General features: G+C 36.6%; 1 long non-coding RNA gene across 1 annotated transcript; it reads right to left on the bottom strand.

The window, feature by feature from the left end:
• Window positions 1-14855: 14855 nt before the first annotated feature.
• LOC147762181 (uncharacterized) lies at window positions 14856-16957 on the bottom strand. The gene is made up of 3 exons (XR_015334048.1): window positions 16738-16957; window positions 16264-16515; window positions 14856-16103 (listed from the first exon to the last, which is right to left on the bottom strand). It is a non-coding gene; the product is annotated as an uncharacterized LOC147762181 (long non-coding RNA).
• Window positions 16958-20928: the final 3971 nt, after the last annotated feature.

Below are 20928 nucleotides of genomic sequence, written 5' to 3'. Positions count from 1 at the left end.
TTTTCTGTAGGAAATTTATGGCACATTATGGTAACTCCAAAATTATAACATTTAGTCCCTTTTATCTGCAAAACTGGCAGAGATAGGTCCATAGATACTATTGAACTTGAATAGAAAGTCATATACTGGCAATCTTACTGTGACCTTGAAATTGACATTTGACCTATTTTTCACCATGAACTGAACTTTGCAAATTTTGCTTCCCTTTTATCTCCAAAACTGGCAGAGATATGTCCATAGTTACTACTGAACTTGAATGGGAAGTCAAATACTGGCAATCTTACTGTGACCTTGAAATTGACCTTTGACCTACTTTTCACCATGAACTGAATTTTGCAAATTTTGCTTCCCTTTTATCTCTAAAACTGGCAGAGATATGTCCATAGTTACTATTGAACTTGAATAGGAAGTCATATACTGGCAATCTAAGTGTGACCTTGAAATTGACCTTTGATCTACTTATTATCATGAACTGAACTCTGCTAATTTCTTTCTCTTTTAACTCCAAACCTGGCAGAGATAGGTCCTTAGTTACTATTGAACTTGAATAGGAAGTCATATACTGGCAATTTACTGTGACCTTGAAAATGACCTTTCACCTACCTTCCGATGAACTTAAATTTGATTGTACCATTTTTAGTTTCATATATTTTTTGCATATATTGAAAATTCTTGTTGATTGCATGTTTACAGCTTGTCAAGCACAAGACTGGTGACTGTGTCCCTTATTTTGTGTATGTGGGGGTCTATACGAATGCGCTTGCTCCAGCTGGTGGTACAATATTCGGAGGCGGTATCGCCTCTCTGATCCTCTAGTTTAACTATGTTTAATCTAAGATTGTGCTCAACTCAGCAGTCACAATTGTGCCCAGCAGCCTCCAAAAGACATTTTAAACTTGTCTTGGTGCAGTCACCACAACTGTGATGTCTGTCATATTAGGTGGACATTAGGCAGTATACTGGTATTGTAGGTTTAGCTCTGCTGACTCTTGTGGACTGTCAGGGTTCTGTCTTTTTATTAAGATAGTTATGTCACTTCATTAATATAATCTTTCGTCTCTTTTTCCAGCTCCAGTCTCCATACAGCATGGTGTCTTCTAGGTGAACTGACTTTACCTGGCTGAAAATGGAGGACATGTATTGTTAATATGAAATAGACAGGAAATAGAAGCTGCAGGAATATCCCTTCATCTCACACAGTTGTGCAAGACACAGCAAGTTTCAGGATGAATGGGTTGTGAAGAGCCAGAGACAGGACAGCCATGGTAAACAGGGAACTGGACTTCTTGCAGGTTGTACACAAAATGAACAGTTTTTCTTTTTCAAGTAACAGTGGGTATAATAGGTCTCTTTCATTCCTCTGTAGAGACAAAAAATTTTGGAATCCAGTGGTTTCCAATGTGACTTGAAAAGCATGGGTTTTTGTAATTATCCACTCTTCTTTATTAAAAAAAGTTAAAATTGTAATTTGCATTGTATCTTTATAGTCATTAATGGCATTTTTGATCCATATCTCTCATTTGTCGACAATTAATTGGTTTAGTTTAAACCATTAGTCTTTTGTACAAAATAGTTCAATTAAAATGTGGTTCATATGGCATGTGCTTTAAACATAGTGTCTGAAATTCATGTTCTTTGGCTGGCTGAAGCACTCAATTTTATTAGTTCTTATCATCAGTGGTCAAGTGGTTGATTGCCTTGTTTAATATATGTTTATATTTTTTCCAGTTTACACACGCGTTTGGTCTCTGTAGTGGCCTGCTTGATGTGGTCAGTTTGGGATGAAATAAATTGGACCCAAAGTGGAGCAGTGCTCATTACTTCCCTGGGATGACCCATTGTCATGACAGTAACTGGACTGCTGGCAGGTGCTACATTAAACTAATGGTTGATAGTGTTTTACAAGTCATGTGACAATATATAATTGGTCTCCTAATCTTCCTCTGTAGAGAAAGAAAGCAGTTATAATATTTTTTTGTTTCCTTTAAGTTGAAGTAATTTTGTCATTATTATTAGTAATTTCTTTAGTGACTCAAATTACTCCTCAGAAAACATCTTTCAATTAGTTGCAGTCAATTGATATAATTATCCCAAATTTTTACAGATGTTAAGCATTTTGTGTGCAAATTTCACATTAATTCCAACAGATTTGGCAGAGTTCTGATTATTAAACTGTATTCAATCTGAGAATGTGCTGGTCTCGGCAGTCACAATTGTGCCCAGCAGCCTCTAAAAGGCAAAGTCATTTTTAACTTACCACAGTTCAATCACCACAACAATGATGTCTACCATATAAGGTGGGCACTTGGCAGTGTACCATAGTTTTAATATTTTTCCCGACTGGCTCTGGTGGACTGTCAGGTTTTTGTCTTTTCTTTGTGTTAAGATAATCTGTGTTCTTTCACTTATACATTGCCATGTCTCTTTTTCCAGCTCCAGTCTCCATACAGCATGGTGTCTTCTAGGTGAACTGACTTTACCTGGCTGAACATGGGGGACATGTATTTCATATGAAGCAGAAATAAAAAGACAGCAACAGGAACATCTTCATCTCTCCCAGTTGTGCAAGAGTCACAGGTAACTGGACCTCTTGCTGAAGCAGACAAAATGTCTGGTTGTTTTTATTTTTAGATACAAATAAATAAATAAATTTGTTTCCCCTCTTTCCTTGTAAAGCCACAAATACCAATTGTAACATTTTTTTTGGGGGGGGGGGGGGGGGGGGGGGCGGGAGTGATGAAATGATTATTTTTTATTATGAATAAAATTAATGTTTCACTGCTTTAATTGTAATGTATAAGTTTTATATTTATCAAGTGCTTTATTGATCACACCTGTCATTTGTTAAGAATTTGAACCAATTCATCTTGTATGCACAAAACGCATATAAAATGAATACTTATATTTTAATTTGATCACCATTACATACGAGCAGTATCAAGATATAAGTATCAAGTATGGTGGTACAAAAATGATTTTGTGCATTTTACAAGAGCATCCTATATTTGAATTACTTATCATTGAATTGTTTCTGATAATAGTTTATACTAGATGCACGAAGAATTGTTAAGGATATTACAGAGAGGATTCACATGAAAACGGTTACACTGCAAACAGTTACACCCATTTCATTTATGATTTTAGAGAGTGCTGCCAGAACCCCCCAGAACAAGACTTCCAAACACAGCAGATCCTGTGGAGCCAGTTATATGGAACAGTACAATTACACAACAAATGTGGGTTCCAGGTAACACAAAGAATCAATTTCCCCCATATGCATAGAAACTATAGAGGCAGGGTATATAAAGCAAGGAGATTGTGTTAGACAATACTCTATCACTGAAGATGAATAGACACAATGGAAATGTTTAAAAGTGAATTGATATTTCAGCTCAGTTGTGATATGTTATAATAATTTTCCCTATATGCATGGATACTATTACAGTACTTAGTCTAGAAGAGATAGCATATACAGCGAGATATATTTCAGTTCAGATATGATGTGTTATAGATGATCATTGCTAGTTCATTAAGGTATAATTGCAAGTTTTATGACATATTTATTATATACAGACACTTTCAGTCTGTCTATATTCTGATCACTGTGTCTGTCCAGTGTCATTGCCATAGTCATCACTTTGTGACACATCTGTTGTTAACCCTTATACTGATAAACTGTATTTTTGTTTTAAATTCCTCTAGAAAATCAGCATGATTATTTTATGATATTGTTTTGTTATTGTTAGCAGCTTGGATATGATGCTACAGTATGTCCTGAGTATATCAAATTAAAGCAGAAATGTAGATGTGTTTGTGTATCAGGAGTGGTGTTAGTGTATCTGCCTGTTTCAATGTGGAGTTTATGCCCACTGGTGCGAAAACAACTAAGACTTCTTCTTTTTTCATCATCTTGAACAATGTCCAGATATTAATTTTTTTTTTTTTAATGTATTTTTGAATTGGCAGTTGATGCTGGATTTAGATTTGTCTTCAAGTTTACTGTGCAAGCCACTGATGATGTGTTTTTTTGCATGTGCTAAGGAATTTTATGTGAAGATATCTGTTTTAACCATATATCTCCAAATTTGTTTCGGATAGGAGTTTCATGATATCTTCACTCCATGAGAGGTTATCATCTTTTAGATTTGACAGTGTTTTGCTTTTCCTTACATTAGAAGAATCTCTTGAGTTTCAAGAATGGATAGACGTCTGGTCTTGTAATAAGCAGAACTGCTACCACCACTCCCCCTGCCATTATGGAAAGGCATACTGTACTGCTAGGGTATTATAAGGCTGGGACTCCATAATGGGGGTTGAATATTGTTGAATATTGGACTGACTGGAGTGAGTAGAGGCATTAGAACCACTAGCAAGATTCCCTCTTTCATGCACAAATGAGTTAGGTATGGTTTGAGTCACTGATTGACCGTGAAGGGATGGGGTACCAGGGATACGGTCAATTACCCTGGCCCCTAGGCTTTTATATTATAATTAACACTGTTGGATTGGGCCAATTAAGCTTTTTGTTTTTTCAACCAAAATTTATACTTTGGACAATCCCTCTTAAAATGGTTAGCTTTTTGACAAAAATAACAAGTCTGAACAGGTCTTTTTGACTGAGAGGCCGATTCAGTAGATTTGTGCTTTAAAATGACTTGTTCTATTATTTTTTCAAGATCTTCTAAAGATTTGATTTCGAGGGAGTTGACTGAGGGTTGTTTGGGGGGGGGGGGTAGAATTTCAGTTTGTTCTTCTAAAATGCTCTTTAACAATTGTTCAATTTTGGATGGGGGTTCACCTTCATCAACAGACTGCTCCGGTTCCATCTGATTAATAACTAAATCGTCACAGGATTTTCTCCCATGCTTTTAGGTATCAGAGGAATCCTGACAGACGTGCTGATAGTAGCAAACTTTATTTATGGCGTCTTCCATGGAAATAGGGTGTGAGAGACGGGCATGATTGCCTGCTTCTGGATCTAGGCAACCTTGACAGAATTTATTTATGGCCTCCTTCACAGTAAAAGAGTCTATTAGATCTGGATAGGCATCATTGACTAAACTCATTACGCGACAAGCCCAATCATTGAGTGTTTCAGTGGGTAATTGGACTGATTGATGGAATTCAGCACAAGCTGTCTCTGGTAGGAACTCCGTACCAAAAACAGACTCCAATGTAGAGGTTTGCCTTTTTGTTTTGGGTTTTGCCCCACCATGACTTTTTGTTAGAGAGGACTCAAATTGAAGATAGGGCATAATTTTGGATGTAATTGTTTGACCAAAAAGTTCTTGTAAAATATTTTGATTTAGGCGGATACCCCTTGCTCTAACAGACAAAATTTTCTCCGCACGCTTTTGACCAATTCCAGGTACATCAGCTAAATCCTCAAATGTAGCAAAATTAATATCTGCCAACTGGGATGAAGTTGCCATTGTGTTGATGTAAGATCTAACACAAGTAATCAGAAAAAATAGTAAGCTATTAACCGGCACTCAACACCAGAAAGATTTAGAAAAAAATCCACCAATGGAAATTAAAAAAGAGAAATATAAATTTTCACTATATCTATAAATCTAGAATCAAGTGAAACTAATAATTTACAGATAAGTGATTAAGTTTATCCCAGTACATAGAATATATCAATCGTTTAAATAACTAATATCAATAATCCATGAATAATCAAAATTTAAATTAACCCTGTGCCAGTAAAACAACTAACTATTAAATTTAATTATACCAGAAAAGGCAAAAAATTGAAATGCCACAACAAATGGATAGTTGTGCAGAAATTTTGAAGGTTAGTACAATATTGCTGTTGCACGTGCCCTAAACAGATGTACGAGAACAACGTCTCCCTTACGAAAGGCAATTTCTCAATAAGTTCGGTTTTACTAGATGGTAAAATAAACAAACCAAAAAGGAATACTCCCCGTTCCCTACGTGGTAACCTTGCGGCTGAAAGGTTTAGAACTTACCGTGAAGTTTCAAAAACTTGACCCCTGCCCGCCAAATTTTTCAGTATGGCGTCAAACAAAGGAGAAATTACCTAATGGCTTGCAACAGCTTTATACTAAGAGGTCGTGTGTACCTTGTCGCCAATGAAGTGTTTTACTCTATTCTTATAGCAGTAACATACACTTCTGGTACTTACTGAGAGTATTGCCTGTTCCTTCTGTTTAGTTGGGGAACCAGGTTTCTTTAGTCTTCAGGCTTTGTCTTCAGTGAGAGTAGTAGATGTCTGTCACTCTTGAGATCTGGAGGGATCTAGGGCGTCACATTGTAGGCTCTTACTTTTTATGTGCGGGCCCTTGCGCAATCCCCATATGTGCAACAGGAATCCTAGGATGCTCTTGGCAGTGACAGAAAACACTATATATATCAGTGTTTGGTCATCTTAGCTTTGTCAGCGTCCTTCAGGGAAACATGCTCCCCCATGCAGCCACCCATCCACGCTCTCTCTTGACCTCATAATTTTTCTGTGACATAGTGACAGCAGATGATCTTTTAGTGGGTATTATAGAAAAAAACTTTGACAGGTCCGACTGTGCCATTTTGTCGTCATGAATGTACGCGAAAACAAAGACTAAGTATGCAAAACAAATAAAAAATAAAATGACATTTTTATTGAGCATTTACCAATTCCAATATTTACAAAAAGTATAAAGTCAATACAATATAAAGTTTATTTCAAAGTAAAAAATAGAGCAAGTTTAAATCGACCACGCTAGAAACTTCACTTCACGTTGGAATACACTAACCTTTATCGCATGAACTATTTGAATACATTATCGTGCACTTGGCGCATCTAGCACAATCGTGCATCGCTTTCTTTGTTGACAAAAAGCAAGCGTTGCAGTTTACAAACGCATCGTAACTTTATTGTGCAAAAGGGAAAAAAACGTAAAATGTTTTATATTTCAACATCAGATCTAACATTGCACTGCCAATATGAGAAAAAAATTCACTTGCCCATCGGGTAACTGGACGTAAAATTTACTTGCCCGACCGCAGATTTTAATTGTCCCAGGCAATCGGACAACCGTTAGTGTTGAGTGCAGTTTTTTACTGCATTATATGACACTGCAAAAAACAAATCCTCTATCATTGTGAATTCTTAAAAATTTTGAACACTCAAAAACAGCACCTTAGGTAACATAGGATATGAGAGGAATTGCCTATCCTGCCTGAAAATTTCAAACTTGGCTGTTTAGTCATCTGCTGCACCAGGGCCTGCACAGCACCATCCTTTATTTGTTCAGTTAGCTCTGGTAATTTATGTTGAATGCACACCACTGTGACTATTTGCAATTCTACCTGCTGGGTTCCATGAAATTGTTTTCACAGGTCACCATTTAAGCTTTCATAAAAAAAAAGAGCTGTGTGCCCACAGTGGCCTCAAATCTTAGACTTTCAAGACTAAATGTAATAAACAATGTTGCATTAAAAGTACATTATCTCTCCCCATATAGTTTGTCTAGGCCTGTATTAAATTTTATAAAATGGTACCTTGCTTTTTCCAAATTATTCTTCATTATGCAAGGCTAAGTATAATTTAAAAAATTCTTTCTTTGATGCCTTTCTTGGTTGTACCTGTATTTTATCTGGGACTTCTTATAATAAAAATAGGAACACAAAACATTTATTTTACTAACAAAAAATAATTAATGTTAAAATATTAGTAATAAAAATGATCTGTGCATGTAAAAAAATAAGTCTTAAGATATTAATAGAGTACCTTCCAGTTCCTCTCTCAGATGACTGGCTTCTTTCTCTCCTGGCACGACAGTATCGCACATTCCCCCCCCCCCCCCCCCCCCCCCCCCCCCCGGAGGATGGAATTATAAGATTAAAATATATCAATAGTCAAGTCATCTATTCTAGTGCTTTTGATTTAAAGAATTGGGCACTAACCTTCTCGTAATTTCCTGCCACGCCTTCATTTTTGTCTCATTGGTTTTTCAAACAAAAATTTCTTAGATTCCAAACACCTGTTCTCACAGAAAAATATAAAGAATTGTAGAAAAAGCAATTTATGTAAACAAAATTTAACCAAAAAGAACAGGTTTTATTTTGTGGGATAACTCTCTGGTAAACTATGAGAATTCTGTTTGAGTTTCTTAAATATCATCAAGAAAATTACAGGTAAAATCATACTTCTCGCCACTCCTTTCTAACAGATTTTTTCCCATTACATCTGCAAGTTTAACAGTAATGTCTTCATTAGACAAATCAATATCTCCACACTTCCATTTATAATATAATTCAATTTCAATTATAAAAAAATCTTCCCAGATTTTTAGTAGAAACATACATATGTGTTTTCTCAAAATTCTTGGCTTTAGCCACGGATTTATCTGTAGCCCCAAGATGAAATAAATTAATTAGCTCTTTTAAACCTGCATTATAAAAGATTTTAAGTAAAACGTGTTGAAAGTTTTTTAGTGCGTGAAATTCTCCAAGATAAGGAAGCAGCCACTGAAGTACACCTTTGGATTCCTGTACATATTTCATGAGATGGGAATATACTGTGCCATTACTGGCTACCACTAGATAGTACAGATCTTTTCCCACTTTTTAAGAAATATACAAATGGTCCAAAACAATACTGACAGTTTCCAATTTATCTGTGTTTTCATCCAATAGCCCAAGATAAAGAATTTTTGAAACCTCTGTCAGTTGAGAATACTTGTTTGTGGGGGAATATCTGCATTCTTAACTGAATTGGCATAATTTCTATAAACAAACTGAAATAAATCATTCCAAAAGAGGTCAGCACTTTTATTATTATTTTATTTATTTATTTAACTATTATAATCTTGAACAATCCCTTACTTGCGATGACCTGTTTCAGAGATTTTTTTTAAGATTAGGGGGAACTAAAGCTTGAAACGACATGAGGCCAATGTTATCATAAGGAAATATTTCTTTGTACTGACAGAAAGCTTCTTTATTGGTAAAAACCATGTTGTGTTTGGCTTGTAACTAAACTGAACCATCTTCCCCTTCGATTTTCATGGCTTCACTCTCAGTTGGAACTTCTCGGCTGATATCAGGGCTTAAGAGGAATTCCCTTACCCACTCTCTCACTTTGTCTAGAATTCAGCCCTTCCTCTTTTTCCATTTGGACGCTTGCAAGAGAAATACCTCCTGCCATGCTTCCATGTTTGGCTTTTTGCTGTTGTAGCGTTCACATTGTCCATTCACCTGGGGGTGGAAGGCTGTTGTACGACAAAGATCACTGCCAAGTTGCTGACATAATCCCTCATTTACTTGGATACGGAGTTCGCGCCCTTGGTCGGGAATTAGCACCTTGAAACTAGCATAACAGCACACAACTTTCATTATAGATACAGCAATAACTGAGGCTTTCTTGCTTGACATTGTTTCTGCTTCTGGCCACTTTATCAGGAAGTCTGTTAGAACAATAATGTACCTGTTTCCTCTGGGCGTTTTATTCAGTGGCCTGACTAAGTCCATTCCAAATCACATTTGAATACATAAAAAAAAAAAGAAACTTCTAACAACTCAGCAGTAAACCAATGATGAGGAAAAATTCCAGCTTGTTCTAAATAATTACTAGTATTTGACAGAGAAAGATTTCTTAAAATATAACTAGCCAATCCTGTTGGGAATAAACCCCTGATATTGTCCATATGGATCTGGGAACTTTTCTCTTATTGCCCACACAGAGCAAGATGGAATCACTCGTCTAATTGCCAGCTCCCAAACGACCATGTACCCATAGTCTGTAGGCTTGGTGTTTGTTTGCCTTAGTATTATGTTCCTTGTCATCCAAAGCCAGCTCATCTCTTCTGTATAGTCTTGCAAGATTCAAGTCTATTCCAAATTGGACAGTGGTCGGGGGGGGGGGGGGGGGGGGGGGGGGTACAGGGCCTGGCTGTCCACTAGCCCAGGGATATTGTCATTTAGAATTTTCTCTATGTCCAGTGCCAGTGATGGGTTTCTGTTGGAGATTTTAACAGCAGGGTCAGTTAGGACATCTTTTTCAACATTTATGTCACACTTAAAATAAATGCCAAAATATTAGATTAGGTCTTAAGATAAGTTGTTTAGAGGTCCACCTGTATTTTTTTAAACCATGAAATGATTGTAAAACTACTTCAGTTGTCTTTTGATATAGTTATCAGGGTTCTCCCCAGGATTTGAAAATAGCCCTTATTTTTTTTTACGCGAGAGTACCGAGGGGGGGGGGGGGTCTGAAGTGTTTATCTGAACTTCCTACAAAAAGTTTCCTTTTTTTATTTTTTGCTAAATAAATATCCATGACATTTATCTTATTTAGCCTAATTAAAATCTATAACCAATGATACTAGCACAGCCAGTACATATCAGAATCGTCAATACGAGTGCTAACGCATGAATTTATGTGCTAGGGTACATGCTAGAGTAGACTAACGTTATACTGATATTCAATTGTTTAAGACATTTTAACATGAAAAAAACTCACCCTTCTCGTCAGCAGTCACCTGCAGCCATGCATACGTAGTAAGCCATGTGGGGTCGACGCCCGTTTTTCTTCTTTTCGGATCCTTTTTCAATTTTCTGTTGCCTTCTGTTACTGTTACAGCCGTGATATTATCCGACGCAGCAGTGTCAACGATGTCAGTAAATGTGCGCTCCACGTGTGCTTGTTTTTCACATCTTTGAACTGCGTGAAAGAAGTCTGTAATATTGTGCGAGTGCACACGTTTTGGGAGTGGCATTTCGATCCACCATCAAACCGTGAAGAGAAACATCCAATGAAATCGCCATATACTGTACACATGACTGAAGCTGACCTGATTTCGCGAGTAATCAAGATTGCGTCTCATGAAATAGTTACGACATAACCCACGTGCACGACCAAATTTTGCGGGAAAATAGCGGATGTTGATATTCAAAACTTGTCAGTGCGCAGGCCCCGCGCTCTCAACACGAGACATTAATACTTGTATTACTGCGCCAGGCAGAATAAAAATAAACAACCAACGTGCACACAAGAGATTCAAGTACGTAGGGCCTACACAAGTCATTTGCATCACGACTGTCAGGAATAAAGGCGTTGGGCACACACACTCTTCAAGGGTATCCGAGTTCAAAAAAGCGTATCGGCAAAAAAAAGGAGCGTATCAGCAAAAAAAGATGCGTAGCGGTGCCGATACGCTATAAAGGCCTGGGGAGAACCCTGAGTTATATACTAGTATGTCACCTTTACTGATTGGGTCTTTATCTCCCATGGAAACATTACCAGTTTCCCCTACAAAAACTCTCATACAAGTGTCTTCTCATCTGCTCTTGACCGAAAACAATGCCATACAGGTCAACCTTGTTGGCTTAACACACAGCTGTTGCAATGGCAAATAGGCCACAATCCTGACCACCAGCTTGTCTCTTTGGAGAATGCATTTCAACAGTCATTTTACCATTGACCCTGTTATAAAAATTAGAATACAAACTCAACAATTGAGCCCTTAAATTAGGTGTCAGTCTTGGTGTTCATGAGTCATACACAACTATCTTTTTGTTGACACATGCAGATACTACCCAATGTAAACCAACATGATGAATTTGAATTCCATCTGTAACCGTAGGTTGTATCCCCAGACCAGAGGCCAAGAGGAGAGTAGCTAAAAGCCCCACCAACAAAGGAAATTCCAATTTGATAAGTCTTTGTGCTGCTAAAATGTCTGTCACACAGCCATCCATTTCCTAAAAGTGTCCCTTGGTTAGCCTGACACCTCTAACAGCAAGATTTTCATGTTCATTCTCTGCCCTAGCTGTCATTGTCTGTGCCTGATTCAGACTCTGCCTTGTCATGGAGGACAGCTACACTCTTACAACATGCCCTGTATGCTTCTGATGTCCTTGTTTTTTTTTTTTTTTTTTTTTTTTTTCATTTTGGATGGACATCTGACCATTTGATGTAATTTTCTTAATAAGAGCTCCAATATTTTTGCCATAAATATTGCTTTCAGAGTTTTTTCATATGTAATTCATATAAGGCACTATTAATCAGATATTGGAAGACAAGATCAACTCCATAAGATTAAATCTATTTTCATTTAGTTAGCACATTTCTAACCTTTTCTATGTTCAACAAAATTTACTTGTCTACATAAACGTTCTAACTTGTTTACCTCTTCAAAGGCATTAACATCTCCTAGGAATTCTTGGAAAATTGATGTATTCTGAGTGTTTTGTTGTGAATCTTCCTCCTCAAATTCCATATAGGAACATGCATGGTTTCTTCTGCAGATGGTGCTAAGAGACTGGTACCTTCATCATCTATATAGGAACATGCATGGTTTCTTCTGCAGATGGTGCTAAGAGACTGGTACCTTCATCATCTATATAGGAACACGCGTGGTTTCTTCTGCAGATGGTGCTAAGAGACTGGTACCTTCATCATCTATATAGGAACACGCATGGTTTCTTCTGCAGATGGTGCTAAGAGACTGGTACCTTCATCATCTATATAGGAACATGCATGGTTTCTTCTGCAGATGGTGCTAAGAGACTGGTACCTTCATCATCTTCAGTGTTTAGCAACTTCAGTGCTGGCTTAGCTTTTTTTTATATATTTTTGGCCAAATCCTTTGTAAAGCATCAAGCTGCTTCTCATCAGTTGGTGGCTGTTTACGTATAAAAGGAAATAGTTTGTGTGTTACAGACACTAAATTGACCTTTTAAAAATTAAATTACAGTTCTAAAACTTTGTTTGATTTTATATTACATGTAGTTTAATAAGCAACTTGAAACTTAATGCCATATCCACTTTTGACTTAGGCTTTACTATGTTTCATATGTAAAAAAATAGCAATTGAACCATTATAATTATTTACTAGTAAAGCTGTAGAAAACATCGTAGAGTCAAAGTCGCTGTTTGAATTGTACTGCCGAAATAAACAGAACAAAAAATAAATGAATAAATAAATGAAGGCCTATAATGAAAAATATATATATGAAGTGTCATGCTGCACAAATTTCAAGGTTTTATAACTAAATTTACTCAGTGTCCTTGGAAGGGATCATCATCTTCAATATTTTCGGAATGAAAACCAAGGAATTCCTCCTCATCGCTGTCACTGAATAACAGAGCATTAGCATCGGGTTCCTCTGCATTGAGTGAATCCATGATCCCAGTTACCTCAAAGGATTTCTTTACCATCTTGCCAGAAATGCAGGCCCACGCACTTGAAACCCATTCCACTATTTCTTCTTTAGTTGCTGTCTTGACTTGGTCTACATTTCCTTCGCAACTGCATTCACCGCACTGTGCGTGCAATTTTTTGGGGCCAAGCATTATATTTTTATCTATAAATTTAGTGCATTTTATATTATAATCGAAAATCCCCTACGATGTAAGTTTATGTCACCTGTATGTACAAATCCTCTGTAAAAATTGTTATGCATCATTGTTCTGACACCCTTGCGCAAGATATCCGTCTAGCGTAGGAGCATGTGATGGCGCATATAGATCATTGATGTAGCTGTGGGCGATGAAATGGTTAAAAAACGTCGCTTCCAAGCAGACGCATTACGTACAAAGGTGGTCTTAGCTGCTTCATCCAATTCATCAGATGGACGTTGAATAAACAATGGTGATTCATTTGAAGTAACTAATACCCATCCAACTACATCGGTAGTGCCACCCATAATTTTTACAATAGATCTGCCACCCAAACAACAATCTCTAAGTACAGACATATTTCTAGATTTTTCTATAAATTCAGCTCTAACATCTTCTAACAACATGGCGGAAGATTGAAACAAATGAAATCTACCTACGCCGTCCGCATCAGTGGGTATCTTTCTAAAATAAGAACTTTTAGAAAACATGAATGACTTACCCGAATGCGGCACGCCCCAATAATAAAGTCCAGGTAAATTGTTATGTAAATTCCGATCAAATAAGTTTGGTAAAATTGTCAAAATAGTTATGGCATTCACTTGATCCTCCAAGTCAGAATCCTGTCGGCGATGAAGTTGAATATACTGCTCAGCAAGTTGAGAAATGATAATAAACAGTAAGTAATTTATGTGTACTGATGTTTTCATAATTTTTAAATAACAATGGTGGTTTTAAAACTGGCCTGCAGCTGCCGGTGGGCAGGTTGAGTCCTTCAATCGTCTCATTCTAAAAACAGCACAAAAAGTGCTTACAATCTCTCCTGTCAAGTGGCAGTTCCTTTAATTGTTTGGAATGGTGGTCTGAAAACTCACTTTGATGAATCATGGGGCAAGTTTCAATGGGGAATACCAGCCCGCTTGGCGCCAGGTGTCGCTAGTGTGAATTCAGTCCTTCCTAGGTCGCCATGTTGGATATTGTATACGTTGGACTGTGGTACTGGCCTTAATAAACATGCCTCAGTATTGTTGTGTACCTGAATGTCAAAGTCGGCAAGGTGGGCATTATTTTCTTGAGGATTCAGGGCTTCGTTTGAAGTGAAGGGTTGCCCATGTCAACACACCTTCCATGTTAAAGGGTCAGTTACAACTTGACCCAGGAACAGTAATTAGGCCCCTAAAGATAGGACGAGTTGCCTCAAAAAGAATACACGTAAAAAGGTTAATTGATCTTGGCAAAACTTATAAAGTTTTGGAAAGAGAGCTCCATAGCAAGAAAGTGCCCCTAGGAAGTATGATTTATCAAAGTGCGTTTTCTTATGTCCGTAATTTCAGAAGAGTTGTCAGTAAATATATATAAGTCCCGGTAGCCTACTACCCGCATAAGGTTGTGTTATTAAGTAATATCCTTTTTTATTGATGTATTGAGCATGACCGGTAATGTTCATTAAATAATTATTTTTATTTAAAATCATTATTCAGTACCTCGTAAGAATCATAAAACTAGGTATAGTTAGATAATTTATTTGTTCATGTATAGATGCAATTTCTCAGCCAATGGAATAATGCATGTTTGGAAATCTTTATGTAACAGTTTAAGAAATAAAATTTAAAGAAAGAAAACATTTTATAAATGAACAGTTTTTGTTCTTTTTTTACAAAATAGCACTTCTGAATTGTTTTACTTGAGTAGAAACACCATATTATTTCATCGCTCTGAAAATTCATTAAAAAGCAGCAAAACCAAATATTTTATTTAAACAAAATAATTATTCAGTCCATAGTAAAAACCATGAAACCATATAATACTTAGATAATTTATTTGTGCTATAACTTTCCTGAATATATAGCTGCAATTTCTCAGCCAATGGATTACTGTAGGTATGGAAAACTTTTTGTAACAGTTTAAGAAATAAAAATTTAAGAAAGCAAACATTTTACAAATTAACAGTTTTTTGTTCCTTTTTACAAAATAGTACTTATGAATTATTTTACTTGAATAGAACCACCACATTATGTCATCACTTTGAAAATTCTTTAAAAAGCAGAAAAACCAAATTATTTGCTGTAAATACAACTAGCAATTTATTTCATCCCGCTAAAATACTTTACAAAATAGCATCATGGGTTTTTTTTCATTACAGTTAAATATTATTAAAAACAGCATAAACACATAAGTACTTTTTGTAAAGAATATAGCACCACCAAATTATTTCATTTTAGTGAAAACATTTTTTAAAATTGCACTTCAAAATTATGATTGCAGCTAAAACCATCTCATACAGGGGTACTTTCTATAAACTGGTTGACACATACTTCCTATAGTGTTTTTCATTAAAAAAAGTTATCCTGGGCAAAATACATGTAGAAAAATATCCAGCGTCAGAATGAATCAACCCCACAAACAGATCTTTGAATGTAAACACAGCAAAATAGCAGAATGGGCGATTTGTAATGAACATCTGGCCTTCTAACTTAGTATAGTATTCGCGGGTTTTCTTTAGGCCCAGATTCGTGCACGAGATACACATTCCAAAAAGGGGAAATCGGGTCCGGGTCCAACTGTCATGTGTCTGCAATGGTTTTGGACACAACAATTATTCATACAGTTTGTTCATATACTTCTTCTCTGTAGCTGACATTATCTCTCCAAATCTGGAAGCAGTGATCCGCCATTGTCTCTCCTTGTGTCAGATTGCGCTCTTTCCTTGTTGTAACTTGCTATGCTCAGTGTCCTTCGCTGTTTGTTCCTCAACCTGAAATAGTCATATCCCATTAAAGCATGGTAGATGGTTACAGCATTAAATAGTTAAGATACAATTTTATATTTCTATGATGTCACACAATCACCTAGTTTGATAATTCTTTCTCATATTTGGGCCTGATTCTTAATATTAGACCTCTGTTTTCACTTACATCATTCCCTCTATCCATGCATTATTGTTTTCATGGCACTTGGCAATAGTTGTTGTCCATCACAGCCGCCTGTAAGTCAGCTTTAGGGTAGGCATAACTGGTGGCTACATCAATCTTTGCCGCTGATGTGAAGTGACGGGTAAGATTCCTGAAGTAATCATTTTATCCTGCTCTTGAAGTTGGCTGTCCTGGGGGTCCTGAAATCGACAGTTTCAGGCTTTGCCCCCAATATATGGGCCTTCTTTGGGTAACCTTATAAAGAAAAAAATAAGTACATTTACTAAGTATAAAAAATCTTCGTCTTTCGTGCTACTAAAACAAAATATGAGCGTAGGCCTACTCGTACCTACAGTAGTCTACATGTACATAACATGTCAGATTTGACACACACACCTCGACTAATGTTCGATTTTTTTCAAGGAAAATAGTTAGCATTCTTGTTTTTCAAGCACTAAATGAAAAGAAAACACATACCTTTCAGTCAATTCACATTTTCATCCAGATGTTATGGCACCACATTCAAGTAAATTGCGTTTGAGTTGGTCCACTGTCAGCGACGCGTGCACACGCTCCATGTTAAACTCTGGTGTAAAGCCGTGAGCGAGATTCTGCGAGATTTAAGAAGGACTGCTTTCACCCCCACGCCATCTAGCGGCAGACCCTTAAAGCGGGTATTCCCCATTGGGCACACTTCATTGCATTCGGAAAATTTGAATTGTGCCCAAGGTGAGTCCAGCGAGCGTTCATACAGAAAAAAGACAAAATTCAGATTTAGAGATAAAACGTTTCGTTTGTAATTATTGTGGCATTCGTATAGATCGGAGAATTACCGTAATTGAGCTAATTTTGTTCAATACAGTGTTATCTTTGATTTTTAGCCAGTCCTTATTTAGATTGTATTCCTGGTTATATACTTTTTTCAGATATTTTCACTTCAAGGGATTCAAAGGATATGGAGGATTTTTCTGTAGGTAGTAGCATTTGCAGATCTTCTGATCTCATTTCCCATAGTTTGCCTATTGCTTTGGAGAGAGTATGAGGGCTAACATGTATATGGATTATTTGATGCTTGTTTGAAAATCTTCCATCTCTGTTTATGTGACAGGCATTTCTGTTTTTTCAAACAGTTGTGTGACTTGTTTGTAGATATTTCTGTACTGGGTCTGTTTTTTTATGCTTGCCTTTAGGGTTACTGTGATGTTCAGCTTGTACTATCTTTTGTTCTAACTTTATGATAGTGTTGACTTTCTCTTTTGGTGTCCCCACTTTCATAACATAGTCACAAGCAGGTTGGTGTTTATATCCACTGAGACTGTCATCTCAGGTGTGTTTTAATAAGCAGGTAAAGAAACCCTGTCCTGCCTGAGCCTAAAGGTCTGGTTCCAGGTGTACGTCAGTATTTTTACTAAGACATGAGTACATGTACAAAAAAACAGAGCTGTACTATATTTACTTTATCTTTATAATTTATAACACTAAATCTTTTGAGTGACCTGTAAAGAAGCACCATGTATTTGAATTAACCATAGCATGTAATGATTGTTAAAAAAGAAACCACACAGGGTACCTGTATTTCCAGGTTGCAATCCATAAAACTACTCTGATTGTCTTTTGATGTAGTTAGATGTGTCATTTTTACAGATTGGAGTTTTACCTCACATGGAAGCATTGCCAATTTTCCCCTGCCAAAACTGTTATACAAATGTTTCTCATCAGTTTTTTACTAAAAAACTACTAGACTAGAATCACTATTAACTTACCAGGGCCTCTTCTCAGCCCAAAACAAGCTAAGAGATTATCCCAAGCACTTCTGTGTGCCTACAAATCGAGAAAATAAAAATGCTATGTATATTTTGTACCAAATACTAAGTAATGTAACGTGCCGTAGGTCCGCACAATTAAATTCCAAACTCACAGAAGACCACACAATGCATATAAATCAGCAACAGATTTTATTTACAACAATGAAACAAAATAAGAATAAACAATTCATACAATGAAGACATCTGCCCTTAACAGAGTCCCATAATTAGCAGTTTATAACCCTGCCTTTCACAGAGGGAAATCTGCTTTCTGTATACCAGTCTCTATTATCTAGTGATCGTATAATGATTTATTAGTTGAATGTCTTTTCCTTGGTATGGTATCAGTCACTTGAATAGGTATAAATGAAAGACACGTATAAATATATATGTAAGTCTTTATAAAGCAAAGTTTTTAGTTTGTCATAAAGAGGATAAATCATTTTATAATTTAGATAAAATTAAATCTGTTACAGTAAAACGAATAAATGTTATGTTGTAAGACACGTACACATGAAGAGATTGTTTCACAGCCCCAAACCAGGGGCCAAGAGGAGTGTATCTTACACTGAATGAAAACTTGGCTTTTGTATTTCTTAAAAGTTGATTAAAAGGCCCTCTTTTATCCATCTTTCTACACTTTTCCTAGACTTTTTGAATTTTTATGAAAGGTGTAAAAGATCATCTTTTGTATGGCTTTTATATGGAGAAAAAGGTGTACAAATGGCCCACTTTTCTTCTCCTTTTTTACACACAAACTTGACATACATAGCCGTCCCTCCAGTCTGTAATGAATTTACATATAAAACCCCAAAAATAATGAACCCAAATTCTATACTATTTGAAATTACACAGCTTTTGGTCTGGTAAACTGAAAACAGTTGAAATATTTAATCTCTTTTTACAATCCATAAGATATCCTCTGGACAATTAGGGATAGATTTGATGTGAGTTGCTCCAATCTTCCTATTTTGCAGCAACCTTCTGCTCTTGTGTGAGCTGTTTTCAATAAAACACCTGTCTAAGGTACGTTTAACCTGGGCAAATTTGTCACTTTGCCAGGATGGGGTGTGTGTTATGAATCCTTCATCACACTCTTTATCTCTAGACGTGTACTTGATATCAATGGCGCTCTTGATTTGTGCATGCTGCACCTCAGTCTGCCACCCTTGGGCTGACAGGATCACCTCAGTCTGCCACCCTTGGGCTGACAGGATCACCTCAGTCTGCCACCCTTGGGCTGACAGGATCACCTCAGTCTGCCACCCTTGGGCTGACAGGATCACCTCAGTCTGCCACCCTTGGGCTGACAGGATCACCTCAGTCTGCCGCCCTTGGGCTGACAGGGTCTGCAGCACCTTCATCCTTCTTTTGGCTTTCTGAAAAAAAAAAGAATTCAATTTAAGTATGAGTATGGTCTGAAAAATATTTTTATATTCATATATATATTTATGCCCCCACACTGTGTACTTCCCGTATCTAAATTTCCCCACCGCACGGAAAGAATCACGGTTAAAATCTGGTAATTGTGCATTTATTTAATGAGCCATGTTAATTTAAATTTATGTCCCCATTAATTTTTTACCCAAGGAGAAAAATAAACCTGCGGATCCCCAAAATAAGTGGAATCAATCACTGAAATAATGACGATGCGTAACATAATTAGAAAAAAAAAATGAAGTAGTTAAAACATACCAAATCCTGGTCTTTTATTAATTTCAAACGAGAACGTTGTATCTTACTAAAAAAGTGATATGCGTAAACTTCTTTTTAGTGCTTAAAAGTTCAAAATCTCTATGGGAGTCATATCTACATTCTACATTTCAATACATTTTCTTTAAATCTGCATTGTTCATAACTATTAGGCCTAGGTAAAGGTATGAGCATTGTTATTGTCTTTTACCAAAAGTCCTTAAAAGGATCGTCGCACTCTGTCTTTTACCAAAAGTCCTTAAAAGGATCGTCGAACTCTGTCTTTTACAAAAGGTCCTTAAAAGGATCATCACACTCTGTAATGTCCTCTTGGTTAAATCCCACGAACTCCTCTCCGTCGCTGTCGCTCTCTAGCAGCGGTACATGTAGGCCTACGTCGCTCTCCATATACTTTTTTTTTCTTTTTTTTTTTTGTGAACATCAGGATTATCTCCAAGTTAATGTAGCTGCAATTCGAGTAAGTTATTATTTAAATATTTATTTGTTCATTATAGAATCATAAATTGTGCCTTTACTTTGATCATGTTCACCATTAATTGTAGGCCTACTGCATTGTTAGTTTTATCATTTTTATTTTTATTCATTGCGTTTTATTTTCATTAAATTTTAGTTTCACCATACACCATACACTGTTACTTGTCTTACCTGTACGTATGATGTGAAATAAAGGCTACCAAAAAATGAGATATGAATCCTGAGTTGTTCAACAGTTTGTTCTTCAAACACATCACCATCTCCACATTTCATCAGTTGAAGGACTGTATCTTGGAGAAGTAAACAGTTTGGACACTGTGTTGTGAAGGTGAAAACATTCTGCACGGAAAGACTCTGCTTTTGGATCACTGAGGGGTCAGGTGATACAGTGGTCATGTGACAAGGGCATGTGTCTGCATTCTTCAGGTTCAGTTTTTATTCTTTGTCTTCAGGTAATGCAGGCTTGTTGATAAATCATTCTTCAAACTTTGACATTGATATAAGCAGAAATGGACCCTTTGGTCAGTTGCCACAAATCACACAGCTTTATGAGAGCCCTGAAGCCTTCTTTTCTTCAGTGCATATATACATGGTCTGGTCATATTGAATAGTGAATAATAGTATTGAATAGCTCAGTAATAAAATTATTTTTATTGCCCTATAAATGTTTCACTTG

This window comes from Lingula anatina, chromosome 4, assembly GCF_051362555.1.
Source record: "Lingula anatina isolate TDL-2025a chromosome 4, LinAna3.0, whole genome shotgun sequence".
Lineage (NCBI taxonomy): Eukaryota > Metazoa > Brachiopoda > Lingulata > Lingulida > Lingulidae > Lingula > Lingula anatina.
This window is presented reverse-complemented; position numbering and strand designations above follow the sequence as displayed.